The following is a 14,970-nucleotide window of genomic DNA, read 5'->3' on the forward strand; positions in this document are numbered from 1 at the left end:
TGAATGGATAAAGAAAATCTGGAATACATGCACACAGTAGAGTATGATTCAGTTATAAAAAAGGAAATCCTGCCATTCACAACAATACGGATGGAATTTGAGGACATTATGCTAAGTGAAACAAGTCAGAGAAAGATAAATACTGTATGATCTCACTTAACATGTGGAATCTACAAAAGTCAAACTCACAGAAGCAGAGAGTAATATGGTAGTTGCCAAGGGCTAGGAGGTAGAGGAAATGGAAATAATTCGTCAAAGGGTAAAAACTTCTCATATAATTGAGATGTATCAATTATATCTCAATAAAGTTGGATAAATAAATAAATAAGGCTAGAGAAAATCCTTTGAATAGAAAGATATTTACTAAATGTGGAAGAATTGATGATATTAGAAAATCTCCATTTGGCAAAAATTAGAGTAATGATTAATGTTAATGGGTGTCAAAACTAGTGAGTGAAAGTGAGGTTTTTATATAGTTTTTTTTAATATAGTTTTTATATAGTTATCTCTCTAGGAAATATTTATTGATGACAAAAAGGGAAAAACACAGCTTTACACTCAAGGATCTGGCAAATACTGTCTTGACCATGCCAAGTTAACACCTCAAGTAGCAGGGTTTTTGTAGAGATGAGATGGACCACCTACCCACAGTTGGTTCAGGTGTCAAGACGTGATAACACACTCACACACACCCCCCAAGAGGACAGAAAGAGGTTTATCACTCACATTTTGAGAGATTTTGAAAAGAGTAGCAAGCATGTCTCAAAATGGCTTGAGAGAACAAGAAATGTGGCTGGTTTGGGGTTTTATTGGGTTAACGGGTGGGCTACAGATGTGGCTTCTCAGGCATGGGCCAGGGCTTGTACAGTTGGAACTTATCTGCATGAAAGAAGGGAGCATCTGTGCTTTCTTACCAGCTTGCCCTGATGTGGGGCAGCAGAAGGGAGAGGAATAAGACTTGAAAACCGTCAGCTTGTTTTCAAAAATAAGTTGTCCAAAGTCTATTTTATTGCATGTGAATGCATCATTTTAGCGTTTCAAACATCTTTGTTAACAAGTAGACATAATGTTATCTTGTTTTAATTTTTATTTCTTTGATCTCTTTAGAGGGTGAAGTATTTGCAAATTTTGTTGCTCATTAGTGTTTCCTCTTTTGGAAATAACATTTATATCTTCTTTTGATCGAGGTTATAATCTTTCTCCCAGAGTTTTATGTAAGTGCTTTATCATAGTCATTGCAGTATTGCCCAATTTGTGGTTTGCCTTTTAACTTTGGTTATCTTACTCTTTAAGAGAAAGAACTTTTTTCTTTTTGAAATGAGAAAATATGCTTCTGCATCAAGAAAAATTGCGAAATTCAAGACTAGCTCTGTATCTGGAAGGAGTTCCTAAGACAGAGGAGGAAGGAAATACTGCAAGCTTTGGCTAAGGGGCTCTGTGTTTTGTGCTCTTGAGTTATACGGGGGTGAGGAATGTAGGTGGCGCTAGTGATAAAGACTCTACCTGCCAGTGCAGGAGACATAAGAGATGAGGGTTCAATCCCTGGGTAGGAAAGATCCCGTGGAGAAGCGCATGACAACCCACTCCAGTATTCTTGCCTGGAGAATCTCATGGACAGAGGAGTCTGGTGGGCTACAGCCCACGGGGTTGAAAAGAGTTGGACACAACTGAAGTGACTTAGCATGCTTGCAATGTGGATCAAACTCAATTAAGTTTTGTTTTGTTCTTTTTTTAAAAAACATTTTTCTTTCTCTATTTTTGGCTGTGCTGGGTCTTTGCTGTTATGTGCTGGCTTTTTCTAGTTGCGTGACTGGGGGGCTGCTCTTCGCTGCAATTGAAGGGCTTCTCATTGCAGTGGCTTCTCTTGCCACAGAGCATGGGCTCTTGAGTGTTGGGCCAGTAACTGTGGTATTTGGGATTAGTTGCTCCATGGCATGTGGGATCTTTCTGGATCAGGGATTCAACCAGTGTCCCCTGCACTGGCAGGTGGATTCCTAACCAGTAGGCCACCAGGGAAGCGCTTTTTTTGTTCTTAATCATAGGTCTAGATGACTTGTTTTGAGAACTACTTTAGAGTAAATTACACACACAAAGTCATTTTTCTCCTCTGTCACAGAATATTTGGAAAGTCTGGTACTAAGTTAATTGTATCACAGACCTAAAAATTAAAAAAAAAAATGGCTCCAAAAATGAATTCACATAAATAGTGCCATGTGGGTTGACAAAAACAGACAGAAAAGAATAAGCAGATTGTACAATCTATTATTGAGAAAAATTCTGGGCTAACCCCAGTCACAAATACTGTAATATTCAATGTTTCAGGATAAGAACTCATCACAAAATAATATTTCAGAAAACACTATAAAAAAAAAAAAACATCAAAAGAAGATAAATGGATTGCACACAGAGTTGAGAAGTTCAGAATAGCTAGAAAAAATCCAGCTTACCCATCCAGGTGAGCAGAAGGTTTCAGCCACTTTGTTGTTCAGTCACTCAAGTCATGTCCAAAGTCGCTCTTTGCACCCCCATGGACTGCAGCATGCCAGGCTTCCCTGTCATTCACTATCTCCCCGAGCTTGCCTAAACTCATGTCCGTTGAGTTGGTGAGGCTAACCATCCATCTCGTCCTCCGTTGTCCCCTTCTCCTTCTGCCTTCAGTCTTTCCCAGCATCAGGGTCTTTTCAGTGAGTCAGCTCTTTGCATCAGGTGGCCAAAGTATTGGAGCTTCAGCTTCAGCATCAGTCCTTCTGATGAATATCGAGGGTTGATTTCCTTTAGGACTGACTGGTTTTATTTCCTTACAGTTGAAGGGACTCTCAAGAGTCTTCTCCAATACCATAGTTCAAAAGCATCAATTCTTTGATGCTCACCTTTATAGTCCAAATCTCATATCCATACGTGACTCCTGGAAAAACCATAGCTTTGACTAGATGGACCTTTGTCGGCAAAGTAATGTCTCTGCTTTTTAATATGCTGTCTTGGTTTGTCATAACTTTTCTTCCAAGGAGCAAGCGTCTTCTCTTTCATGGCTGCAGTCACCGTCCACAGTGATTTTGGAGCTCAAGAAAATGTCTGTCACTGTTTCCATTGTTTCCCTATCTATTTGCCATGAAGTGATGGGACCGGCCACTTGGGGGAGCTCAAATCTCACATCCCTCAGTTACTACTCCACTTGCAAAGAGGTTGCCAGCAGACACTGGATTGATTGGTCAAGTCCAAGAACACAGTTAGGGCATTGTGCGAGGGCCTGGAACTTTCTCTATGCTGAAAGGAAGGGTAAACACAATTCCTTTTGAGGTTCTTATATTGCAGGGCTTTCTTTGATTGAGTTTTTAGGAAAATAGGTTTCCTATAGAGCTGGGGTGATTAAAGAGAGCTCTTCCTAGACAGAGGTTCTCTACTGTCCCCTGGATGGTCTTGGGGGACAATGAATGACTTTTGGTACTAAGAAGAACTTTTCTTTCTCTCCTTGATTTAACTGAAACTTCATTGGAATTGTCTTTTCTCTGCATCAGAGCCAAACAATGAGGATGACTGCAGGCCAGTTAACCTCTCTGGATAATGGAAAAGAACTGGTCACAGTGCACTAAGAATTAGTTTCAAGGGCAAAGGAGGGCTCAGCTCACAGAAGAAAGAGCTCTGTAGAGAATTTTGGACTGGTGGTGCCCGCATTTGTGGACAGGAGAATGCATGCACTATCCAAGGGTTTTATTTCCCTTTAATCTCCTTTTTCTCAATATTGGCTGAGATAAATTCTAATAATGGCATAGATATTAGATCACCAGAAGTGTTTGATAAGACATCACAATGAAATTCATCACTAAACAGACAAAGAGTCCTTTTCTCTCCTTTTTTGTTGCCTCTCTCCTTCCCTTCATTCACTCCTTCAAGCTAGAAAACATATGGGAGAAAACTTCCTCTCTCCTCCCTCCTTTTCTCTCTCTCCCATCCTTCTTTCCTTCTTCTCTTTGTTCACTCATTCATCTTTTCCTTTTTGATGTGGTTCCATCTAAGATGTATCAGTAATTGCTTTTCCTATTTGGAATTGACTTTTAACATTATAAGTGATTCCTGAATACACTCTCCTTTCAACAGACCAGAAACCTACAGTTAAAGTGGCTGTGAGGTCCTCCTGGAGCACTATCTTATTGCCCCCAATGTGTATCCCAAGCATCATTATTAAAGGAGGCCTATAGCCAGATTAGCTTGGCTTACGTTGTACTCTACCAATTAACTGACTGTGTAACTTTAGGCAAGTTACTTAATCTGTCTGTGCCTAAGTTTCTTTATCTGGAGAATGGAAATGTTGTTAATACCTACCTTATAGGGTGGTTTTAAGGATAAAATGCAATAATTTATGTAAAACACTTGAACACCATATCATATTTAATAAGCTCTTTAAAATATTGGCTGTTACCCTGCTTCCCGTTTGTGATACATTCTTTTCCTCCATTCCTGGAGGTTATCACTATTATGAGTTTTTAGAATATTGTTTTTTTTTAAATTTTTTAAAAAATTTTATTTTATTTTTAAACTTTACAATATTGTATTGGTTTTGCCAAATATAGAAATGAATCCACCACAGGTATACATGTGTTCCCCATCCTAAACCCTCCTCCCTCCTCCCTCCCCATACCATCCCTCTGGGTCGTCCCAGTGCACCAGCCCCAAGCATCCAGTATCGTGCATCAAACCTGGACTGGCGACTCGTTTCATATATGATATTATACGTATTTCAATGCCATTCTCCCAAATCATCCCACCTCTCCCTCTCCCACAGAGTCCAAAAGACTGTTCTATACATCAGTGTCTCTTTTGCTGTCTCGTATACAGGGTTATTGTTACCATCTTTCTAAATTCCATATATATGCATTAGTATACTGTATTGGTGTTTTTCTTTCTGGCTGTATAATAGGCTCCAGTTTCATCCACCTCATTAGAACTGATTCAAATGAATTCTTTTTAATGGCTGAGTAATACTCCATTGTGTATATGTACCACAGCTTTCTTATCCATTCATCTGCTGATGGACATCTAGGTTGCTTCCATGTCCTGGCTATTATAAACAGTGCTGCGATGAACATTGGGGTACACGTGTCTCTTTCCCTTCTGGTTTCCTCAGTGTGTATGCCCAGCAGTGGGATTGCTGGATCATAAGGCAGTTCTATTTCCAGTTTTTTAAGGAATCTCCACACTGTTCTCCATAGTGGCTGTACTAGTTTGCATTCCCACCAACAGCGTAAGAGGGTTCCCTTTTCTCCACACCCTCTCCAGCATTTATTGCTTGTAGACTTTTGGATCGCAGCCATTCCGACTGGTGTGAAATGGTACCTCATAGTGGTTTTAATTTGCATTTCTCTGATAATGAGTGATGTTGAGCATCTTTTCATGTGTTTGTTAGCCATCTGTATGTCTTCTTTGGAGAAATGTCTATTTAGTTCTTTGGCCCATTTTTTGATTGGGTCATTTATTTTTCTGGAGTTGAGCTGTAGGAGTTGCTTGTATATTTTTGAGATTAGTTGTTTGTCAATTGCTTCATTTGCTATTATTTTCTCCCATTCTGAAGGCTGTCTTTTCACCTTGCTTATAGTTTCCTTTGTTGTGCAGAAGCTTTTAAGTTTAATTAGGTCCCATTTGTTTATTTTTGCTTTTATTTCCAATACAGAATATTGTTTTAATATCATGTGTGTGTGTGTGTATTTGACAAATGGTGACCTATTAGTCCACCAGGCTCCTCTGTCCATGGAATTTTCCAGGCAAGAATACTGGAGAGGGTTGCCATTTCCTACTCCAGGGAATTTTCCCGACCCAGGGACTGAACTGATGGGAGGTGAATTCTTTACCACTGAGCCACCTGGGAAGCCCCCCAACATATTACACATATTATTCTATAGTTTGCTTTCTTAAATAAACATTTATGTTTTATGATTTATCCACACTGATGCAAATTGATTTAGTGTACTCCTTTTAACTGCTATATAATATTGTGAATCTGACTTGTTTAGCTATTTCCTATTTGATAGATAGTTAAAATGTTACTAATTTCTTCTATCATAAATAGTGCTGCATGGAACCCTCATATAAGTTTCTGGGCCATATTATGATAGAAGTCTATGTGTAGAACTTACGAGTTGTAGCAAAAGTACAAACTGGTTGAGCCAATTTGTATCCCCACTACTAATATCTGAAAGTACTCATTCCCCCAAACCTTGCAAAAGTTCAAGAAGAAAATCAACCATTTTTGGCAATCTAATGCATAGGAAGTTTGCCATTATTGTTTTAACTTGTATTTTTATGGTTCCTAGTGAGATTGAGCATCTTTTCATATGTTTAATGACCATTTGTATTTTTTGTGAATCATCTACGCATAGCCTCTGTTTGCACTTCTATTATATCACTAATCTTTTTCTTATTACTCTGTAAGATAATCTTTAAAGTACATGACAAATACTGTCTCCTAATCAGGTTTGCTTATCTTTTAGATTTGTTCGTGAGGTCTTTGATCATACATGCCTAAATTTGTTTTAATTATACTTAACTGCACACTTATTCTTGTAAATACCATTTTCATGCCTTTAGTCTACAGAAGGAAATTGAAGTTCCATAAGAAAAAACAAATTGTGTAGAAAGAACACATAGAGTGAGAAAGGGAGAAAGGTGAGAATCAAAGCTTGCTCTAAAGAACACCTTCATGTACAAGTGGCAAGTCTGGAACATGGACAAGAATAGATCTAGCTTTAAAAATAGATTTTGTCTTGCAATTCAATGGAGAGAGAACATAAAGAAAATGATGACATCAATCAGACAAACAGTGTAACCCTATATGTTGTAGGGAAGGAATGAGAATAACTTAGGAAAGGGTGGAAGTTTGGGGGGAAAGCCCCTAAATTTGACTCTAACTGAAAGAAAGAGGGATTCTCTAGGGGGAAATGGAAGTGGAATACAAGAGTAAGGAATTAGGTTGTGTCACTATAGGAAAACTAAGATCATGGCATCTGGTCCCATCACTTCATGGGAAATAGATGGGGAAACAGTGGAAACAGTGTCAGACTTTATTTTTGGGGGCTCCAAAATCACTGCAGATGGTGACTGCAGCCATGAAATTAAAAGACGCTTGCTCCTTGGAAGAAAAGTTATGACCTAGACAGCATATTGAAAAGCAAAGACATTACTTTGCCAACAAAGGTCTGTCTAGTCAAGGCTATGGTTTTTCCAGTGGTCATGTATGGATGTGAGAGTTGGACTGTGAAGAAAGCTGAGCGCTGAAGAATTGATGCTTTTGAACCGTGGTGTTGGAGAAGACTCTTGAGAGTCCCTTGGACTGCAAGGAGATCCAACCAGTCCATCCTAAAGGAGATTAGTCCTGGGTGTTCCTTGGAAGGAATGATGCTGAGGCTGAAACTCCAGTACTTTGGCCACCTCATGCGAAGAGCTGACTCATTGGAAAAGACTCTGATGCTGGGAGGGATTGGGGGCAGGAGGAGAAGGGGACGACAGAGGATGAGATGGCTGGGTGGCATTACTGACTCGATGGCATTACTTTACTCGTGAGTCTGAGTAAACTCTGGGAGTTGGTGATGGACAGGGAGGCCTGGCATGCTGCGATTCATGGGCTCGCAAAGAGTCGGACATGATTGAGTGACTGAACTGAACCGAACTGAACTGACTATAGGAAAAGAGGTAGAGAAAGCAGTGTTCTTCTTGATCTGAAAGAAAGCTAGGAAATGCATGGGATAAGACATATTGCTCTTTCCTGTACCACTAACGGCTTGAGAAATGTTACCAGTGGTAACTTCAGCTCAGAAATACACTGATGGAAGGATTCTCCAGCTGGTACAAATGTGGTGGCAGAAGGAAACGCTAACCTAGGAAGTAGGACTGTTAGGACTAAAAAAAATTTTAGACTCCAAAGTCTAAAACAGTAGCATCTTCAGCATAGATGACATCATAGGACTGGAAACAAACAAACACATGACATCTGGTGGGAGAAATAGAAACAGACATGAGCAGGAAATTGGAGGTATGGGAAAATACACCGGGCAATGGGAGATGCCTTTTGTAAATGAGTGAGAACTGTTATAAGAGAGAACACGTGCTCTTTGATGGGGTTCAAACTCAGTTAAGCATTTGGACAGTAGGAATAAGGCAACAAATATGAAAGCAACTTAAGAAATTTACAATATGCAGAATGAACACCAATGAGAAGAGAATGCTAGAAAGCCCTGGAGACTGGTGGACCCTCAGTGCAAATTTCTGAGTCATGCAATTAAAAGGACAGTTTACAGGGGTGATGGATTCTTTAATAAAATTTGGAATTTAGTATCATAATTAATCTCTTGATTGCATTTCTTCTAGGTTTAAGGTCATGGGGTTGATGGAATGGACTTTGGAAAATTGCATGGATTATCCTGGCAATGCTTTTTTCTCTTTTCTCTATTCCTTTTTGGAATATACCTGTGCTAGTCTTACAATAAATATGCATTTGAGCATTTTTCATTCCTCAGCTGACACGCTTGTTCCTTTTGGTTAGGTTATCTTCATGTCTTTGGAAACAAGGCCATCCTTGAGGACACTGTGATGCTCTTCAACTTCTGACTCCTGACCAACAGATTTATCTATAGTCACACTTTACTTTTGTTTCTTTCCAGACTTCCCCATCAAGTGGTACTGTGAGCATATCCTTAAACATTTCCTCTCTGCTCCAAACTTAAAAGACCTAGCAATAAGGAACAAAAACCCAAACAATAACTCAACAGTTTCATGCGCCAGAAATGGAAACACTCGGCAGTAAGCCGGGACTGCAGGGCTCTAGGTTCAGAAATAGACAGAGTTAGGAGAGTGACTTCTGCAGCAGAAAGAAAACCAAAGTGACTGACATGTGGTGGGGCACCAGGGCCAGCATCCCCATGTAAAGGCTAAGGTCAGGTGGGCCCACCCTGACCATGAAAGGAGGTGGAAACAGCTCTGATCACTGCTTGAAGCTGTGGCTTTATAAAACTGAGTCCCTGCAGCGGGGGCAGGAGGAAGTAGAGCAAGCCCAGCAGCAGGACTTGTTTGGCTCTGTAGCTAGATCTAAAATAGCCCCATCACTCTGCACTTGGAACTGTCCTTCAGTCTAAGATCTGGTTCTGGACTTGAGTGATGGGTCTCCCTGGGGGCCGAGTGGAGGCAACCACATAGTTTATAGAGAGAGGTATTGTCACAGAGAGAGAAAATAAGATAATACAAAACAGCAACAAACCTGTTCCATCTAAGATTAGCCTACCAACCCATAATACAAATTCAGCATTATGAAAACTACCACTAAAAAAGAGAGCAAAATAGTCAGATGGTTCACTCCTAGTAAAATGCAAAATAATAGAAACATATTGAATGATTAAAAAAATAGGTTTCTGATCTTCAAAAAAGAAAAAGAACAAGAAATTATAGGACTTCCCTGGCGGCACAATGGATAAGAATCCACCTGCCAATGCAGAGGACATAGGTTTGATTCCTGGTCCAGGAAGATTCCACATGTGATGGAGCAACTCAGCCTGTGCTCCACAACTGCTGAGCCCGAGCTCAAGGGCCCTCGAGCCACAACTACTGAGCCTGAGTGCTACAATTACTGAAACCCTCACCTAGAATCTGTGCTGCGCAACAAGAGAAGCCCCCAAAATGAGAAGCCTGCACACCTCAACAAAGAGTAGACCTCACTCGCTGCAACTACAGAAAGCTCGTGCAAAGCAATGATGATCCAGCATAGCCAAAAATAAATAAAATTAAAATATATGTAAATGTATATGTAAAAAGAAATTACAAAATAGGAATAGGCAGATCTGAGTAAAGAACCAATAGGTCACAAATGAAAAACAATTAGGAATTGTGAGAATGAAAATATAGTTAAATAAAAAGTTTAACAGGGTAAACACTATACTAGACACTGTAAAAGAACATTTTAGGAATTAAATAATCTTACAAGTATTACGTTTCCCCTCTTCTTCTGATGGTCTTGTATGTGAATGCTCTTTAGAGCAATCTTTGATTGTCACTTTTCTCCCTTTCTCACGCTACGTGTTCTTCCTACACAACTTGTTTTCTCCTATGGCTTTAGTTTCCTCCTATAGCCTAAAGGCATGAAAATGTAGTTGCAAGAATAATTGTGCAATTATGTATAATTATGCAAACATGGTCGATGATACATGAACCACTATAGCTTCTGTTATTGGGTAGTTTGCTAGAATAGTAAAGCTGTTCTTCAGACAATGTAAAATATTGGCTGAAAATATTGCCACAGATCAGCTTCCAAAGTTTCTCCTAACTTTTTTGCAACAGGCACTATGGTGAACAAGCTGCAGAGGTTCCAACTATTCATGTGACAAAAAAGTTATACAACTATTCTGACAGCTCACCTTCTCTTTACCACTGTATTCCTTTCATAAAATTGCTTTTGAACTTAAAAACTGCTTGGAAGACTCTCTAACTGACAGGAAGGTCTTAATATGCATCTACTTGAATGAATAGTTGGCTTCCTAGGTGGCGCTAGTGGTAAAGAACCACCAGTCAGTGCAGGAGATGTAAGAGATGTGGGTTCGATCCCTGGGTTTGGAAGATCCCTGGAGGAGGGGTGTGTCAATCCACTCCAGTATTCTTGCCTGGAGAATCCCATGGACAGAGGAGCCTGGAGGGCTATAGTCCATGGAGTCGCAAAGAATCAGACACGACTGAAGCAACCTAGCAGGCATGCACAGGACTTCCAGGAGGTGACCAGTAGTCTGATGACTAGGATGAGGAAGGCATGGGAGACACTTCTGGTTGCTTCCCAGTCTTTCTACTCCCTTCTTTGCTAACAGAGCCCCAGTTTTATTCAGGGTGGTAATTGGTTCAGTCTTAAGGAGGAAGAATTTCCAAGTAAAACCCATGGTCCGAGAAGCCAGTTGTGACAATCCTGCTTTGTTCTTTGTTCTTTCTTCCAGCCTCCCTCATCCTTCCTTGGCGGTGACCTTGTGACTCAGTTCTATTAAGTGGGACATGAAATGAAGACTAAGTAGAGGAGCCATGTGGTTCATGCTGCTCCTGCCTCTTTCCTCTTGCCTTAAAACTGATGCTTGAAGACTGTGACAGCCATCTTGGGAATGAGGGACAGACCAAGAGATCCATAGAAACACCAGCCCTGGCCCGTTGAGCTGGGTGAATGCCAGCAGTAACCTGCCATTGGACTTTTGTCACATAATAAAAACTAGGTTTTATCAATGTGTTTTAAGCCATATGCAGTTCTAACTGATATAGTTTGGGGATAAAATAGTTGGCTTTTTCAATCTACACTTTGAAAGACTAAAGTGATTAGATCAATTCTAGGCTAAAGTAAAAGAAATACATGTTAACTGATCTGTATTAGATAAAAACGTAGGCTTAAAGAAGAGAATAGGAAATATTTCCCTCACAACTCTTGTTAGAGTTTTTCAATGAGTGTGGTGATAGAATATTTAAATATTTGAGCTCCTGTGATATCTCGACTGAAATAAGTGAGTTTTTTTTTTAAACTATTCTTACCACTATATTTACAGAAATGAGAATAGCATATAAAGATTAGAGAACTGAATATGAACTGAGGGTGAATGTGTTGGGCTCTTTCTAGCAACTTATTACTGTCATCTATTGCCTTCTTATTATTCTTATTTTGAAATAATTTTAAGTTTATAGAAATGTGGTAAGGATAGTGCAAAGAACTCCCATATACCCTCTACCCAGTTTCACTAATTGTTAACATTTTCCCACATTCCCTTTATCAGCCTCTCCATTTTTATTTATTTTTGGATGCAAACGTATTTCATTATATTTTTTCATGGAAAGACATTTTATTTTAAATATAGCAATGTGTACATGTCAGTCCCAAACTCCCAGTCTATCCCCTACCCACTCACCCTCTCCCCACCCCCGTATCCTTATATTTGTTTTTGAAGTCTGTGAGCAATCTCTCTGTTTAGAAAAGTAGATATAGAAGTAAATATTTTTTTCTGAACTATTTGAGAATAAACTGTAGACCAGATGTTCCTTTACCCTTAAACCATTCAGTGTATATTTCTAAAGAAGACAGAAATTCTCTTACATAACCATAGTACAATTATCAAAATCAGGAAATAACATCAATGGAATATTATTTAATAGTAATATGGGCCTTATTCTAATTTTGGCAATTATTCCAATAATGTGATAGATAGATAGATCTGTCTTTGGGTCCAGGATCAATTCAGGATTGCATATTGTTTTTAGTTGTCATGAACCTGTTAACTTTATAATTAAAAACATACATGTGTCTATTTTCCTAGATGGCTGTATATAACAATCAAAATACAAAATGCTGTATTTACTCACTGTCTGTCGAGCTCATCATGTTGGTGGGTATAGATGAAGATAATTTATAAGCGTAAGGCTATTGTCTTTAATTAGGTTTTAAATTTGCACTGAAGTTTTAAATGTATGTAAAGAGTCAAATAATTCTAAAGGTTTTCTTACAAGAAAAAAAATAACAGCTTCTATCTTGACTTTTTTATCGTTTCTATTTCTCCTTTCTTAGAAGCAAATATGTTAAACAATCTTAGCTGATTCTTTTGGTATTTACTTTCATTACCTAAATAACATGCTTATATTACTACATATTTTTAGGAGAGCTTATACAAAATCGATTGATTTTCTGCTGTGGTAAATGAGAACATACCTTTCCCATGCTGCTGCTAAGTCGCTTCAGTCATGTCCAACTCTGTGCGACCCCATAGACGGCAGCCGACCAGGCTCCCCTGTCCCTGGGATTCTCCAGGCAAGAACACTGGAGTGGGTTGCCATTTCCTTCTCCAATGCATGAAAGTGGAAAGTGAAAATGAAAGTGAAGTCGCTCAGTCATGTCCGACTCTTAGCGACCCCATGGACTGCAGCCTACCAGGCTCCCCTTTCCCATATATCTGACCTAATTTAGTCATATCATAATTTTGGTTAGATTAATATTTGGAGTTAATGTTTTTATTGCTATAAAATGCTATTGATAGTTGATATTCTAGGATAACTTTTCTTTTTCTGCCCAAATTTGCTTTCCTTGGACTTAATAATTGTCTTTTTATATTTGTCTATTTATATTTATATTTATAATTGTCTATTTATATTTATTTTCTATGTACAACATATAGCACTAACTCAAGGCCACATTCCTCTAGTTGTCTGTCTCTTTTTATTATATTCATCTGTATTATGTCTTTTATTAATTGATCTTCTTGACAAGATTTCTCCCAGAGCCCTCTGACCTTCTTCCATCTGAACCAGTTGCCACTCTCTGTCTAAGGACCATTGTCATCAAGCATCTCTCTTTATCATCATTCTGAGGATTCTCATACCCTTTGTCTTTTGTTATATCTCCCATTTCCTATATTCTATGTCTTAGTATGTATTTATTTTTGGCTGTGCTGGGTCTTTCTTGACATGTGGGCTTTTCTCTAGTTGCAGTGCGCAGGCTTCTCATTGTGGTGGCCCCTCTCACTGAAGCACAGGCTCAGGGCATGCAGACCACAGTAGCTGCAGACCTCAGTAGACGTGGATCTCAGTAGTTGCGATTCGTGGGCTCAGTGGTCACGGTTCCCAGGCTCTAGAGCACAGGCTCAATAGTTGTGGTGCATGGGCCTAGCTGCTTCGTGGCATGTGGGATCCCCTCAGACCAGGCATCAAGCCTGTGTCTCCCACATTGGCAGGCAGATTCCTTACCACTGAGCTACCAGGGAAGCCCTCTTCCATGTCGTCCTCTTTCTTTTTTTCTGTTTCCTGGCACTGTCAGTTTTTGAGATTTTTGACAGTTCTAATGTGTAAGTTAAATCATATCTTTGTCGTTTTCACTGCTGGCTTTAGATTCTGGTTTTCTTATAATTTTCAAAGACTCAAGACGCAACACTTGTGACAACACAGATGAACCTGGAGGACATTATTTTAATGAAATACGCCAGTCACAACAGGCCAAATACCCTGTGATTCCACTTATATGAGTACCTGCTGCTGCTAAGTCACTTCAGTCATGTCCAACTCTGTGTGACCCCATAGACGGCAGCCCACCAGGCTCCCCCGTCCCAGGGATTCTCCAGGCAAGAACACTGGAGTGGGTTGCCATTTCCTTCTCCAATGCATGAAAATGAAAAATGAAAGTGAAGTTGCTCAGTTGTGTCCGACCCTCAGCGACCTCATGGACTGCAGCCTTCCAGGCTCCTCTGGACATGGGATTTTCCAGGCAAGAGTACTGGAGTGGGATGCCATTGCCTTCTCCGATATAAGTACCTAGAGTAGTCAAATTCATTGATATTTTACAGACGGTAAGATGGTGGTTAACTTTTAGTGCACCTGCTCCAGTCGCTGGAAGGTTTGGACCTTGTGGGTGGGCCGATGCAACCCCCCTGGCCCAGGCCGTGCCAGAGAGCTCATAGAGCCAAGATGGCAGAGTAGAAGGACTGTGCTCATCTCCTCCTGCAAGTGCACCCAAATCACAACTAGCTGTTGAACACGCATTGACAGGAGGATGTTGGAACGCACCAAAAAAACATACCCCGTGTCCAAGGACAAAGGAGAAACCGCAACGAGACTGTAGGAGGGCCACAACCACGATAAAATAAAACCCCATACCCACCAGGTAGGTGACCCGCAAACTGGAGAACAAAAGTGCCAAAGACGTTCTCGCCCTGTTGCAAAAGTTCCAGGCCCCACATTAGACTTCCCAACCTGGGGATCCAGCAAAGGGCCGGGGAATCCCCAGGGAACCTGACTTGGAAGGTCAATGGGATTTGATTATGGACCTTCCACAGGACTGGGGGAAACAGAGACTTTTGAAAGGCACAAACGAAATCTTGTGTGCACCAGGACCCAGGGGAGAGGATCAGTGATTCCACAGGAAACGGAGCAAGACCTGCCTGTGAGTGTTGAAGTCCTTCTGCAGAGGCCTGGATCGGCAGTGGCCTGCTATGG

General features: G+C 40.2%; 1 long non-coding RNA gene across 1 annotated transcript in view; it reads left to right on the forward strand.

The window, feature by feature from the left end:
• LOC133227720 (uncharacterized) overlaps nt 1–11,232 on the forward strand; it is a 43,478-nt gene extending 32,246 nt beyond the window's left edge. The window contains exon 3 of the long non-coding RNA XR_009729919.1: nt 10,956–11,232. This is a non-coding gene — a long non-coding RNA (uncharacterized LOC133227720). The remainder of the gene's footprint in view (nt 1–10,955) is intronic.
• The last annotated feature ends 3,738 nt before the right edge of the window (nt 11,233–14,970 follow it).

Source organism: Bos javanicus, chromosome 2 (assembly GCF_032452875.1).
Source record: "Bos javanicus breed banteng chromosome 2, ARS-OSU_banteng_1.0, whole genome shotgun sequence".
Lineage (NCBI taxonomy): Eukaryota > Metazoa > Chordata > Mammalia > Artiodactyla > Bovidae > Bos > Bos javanicus.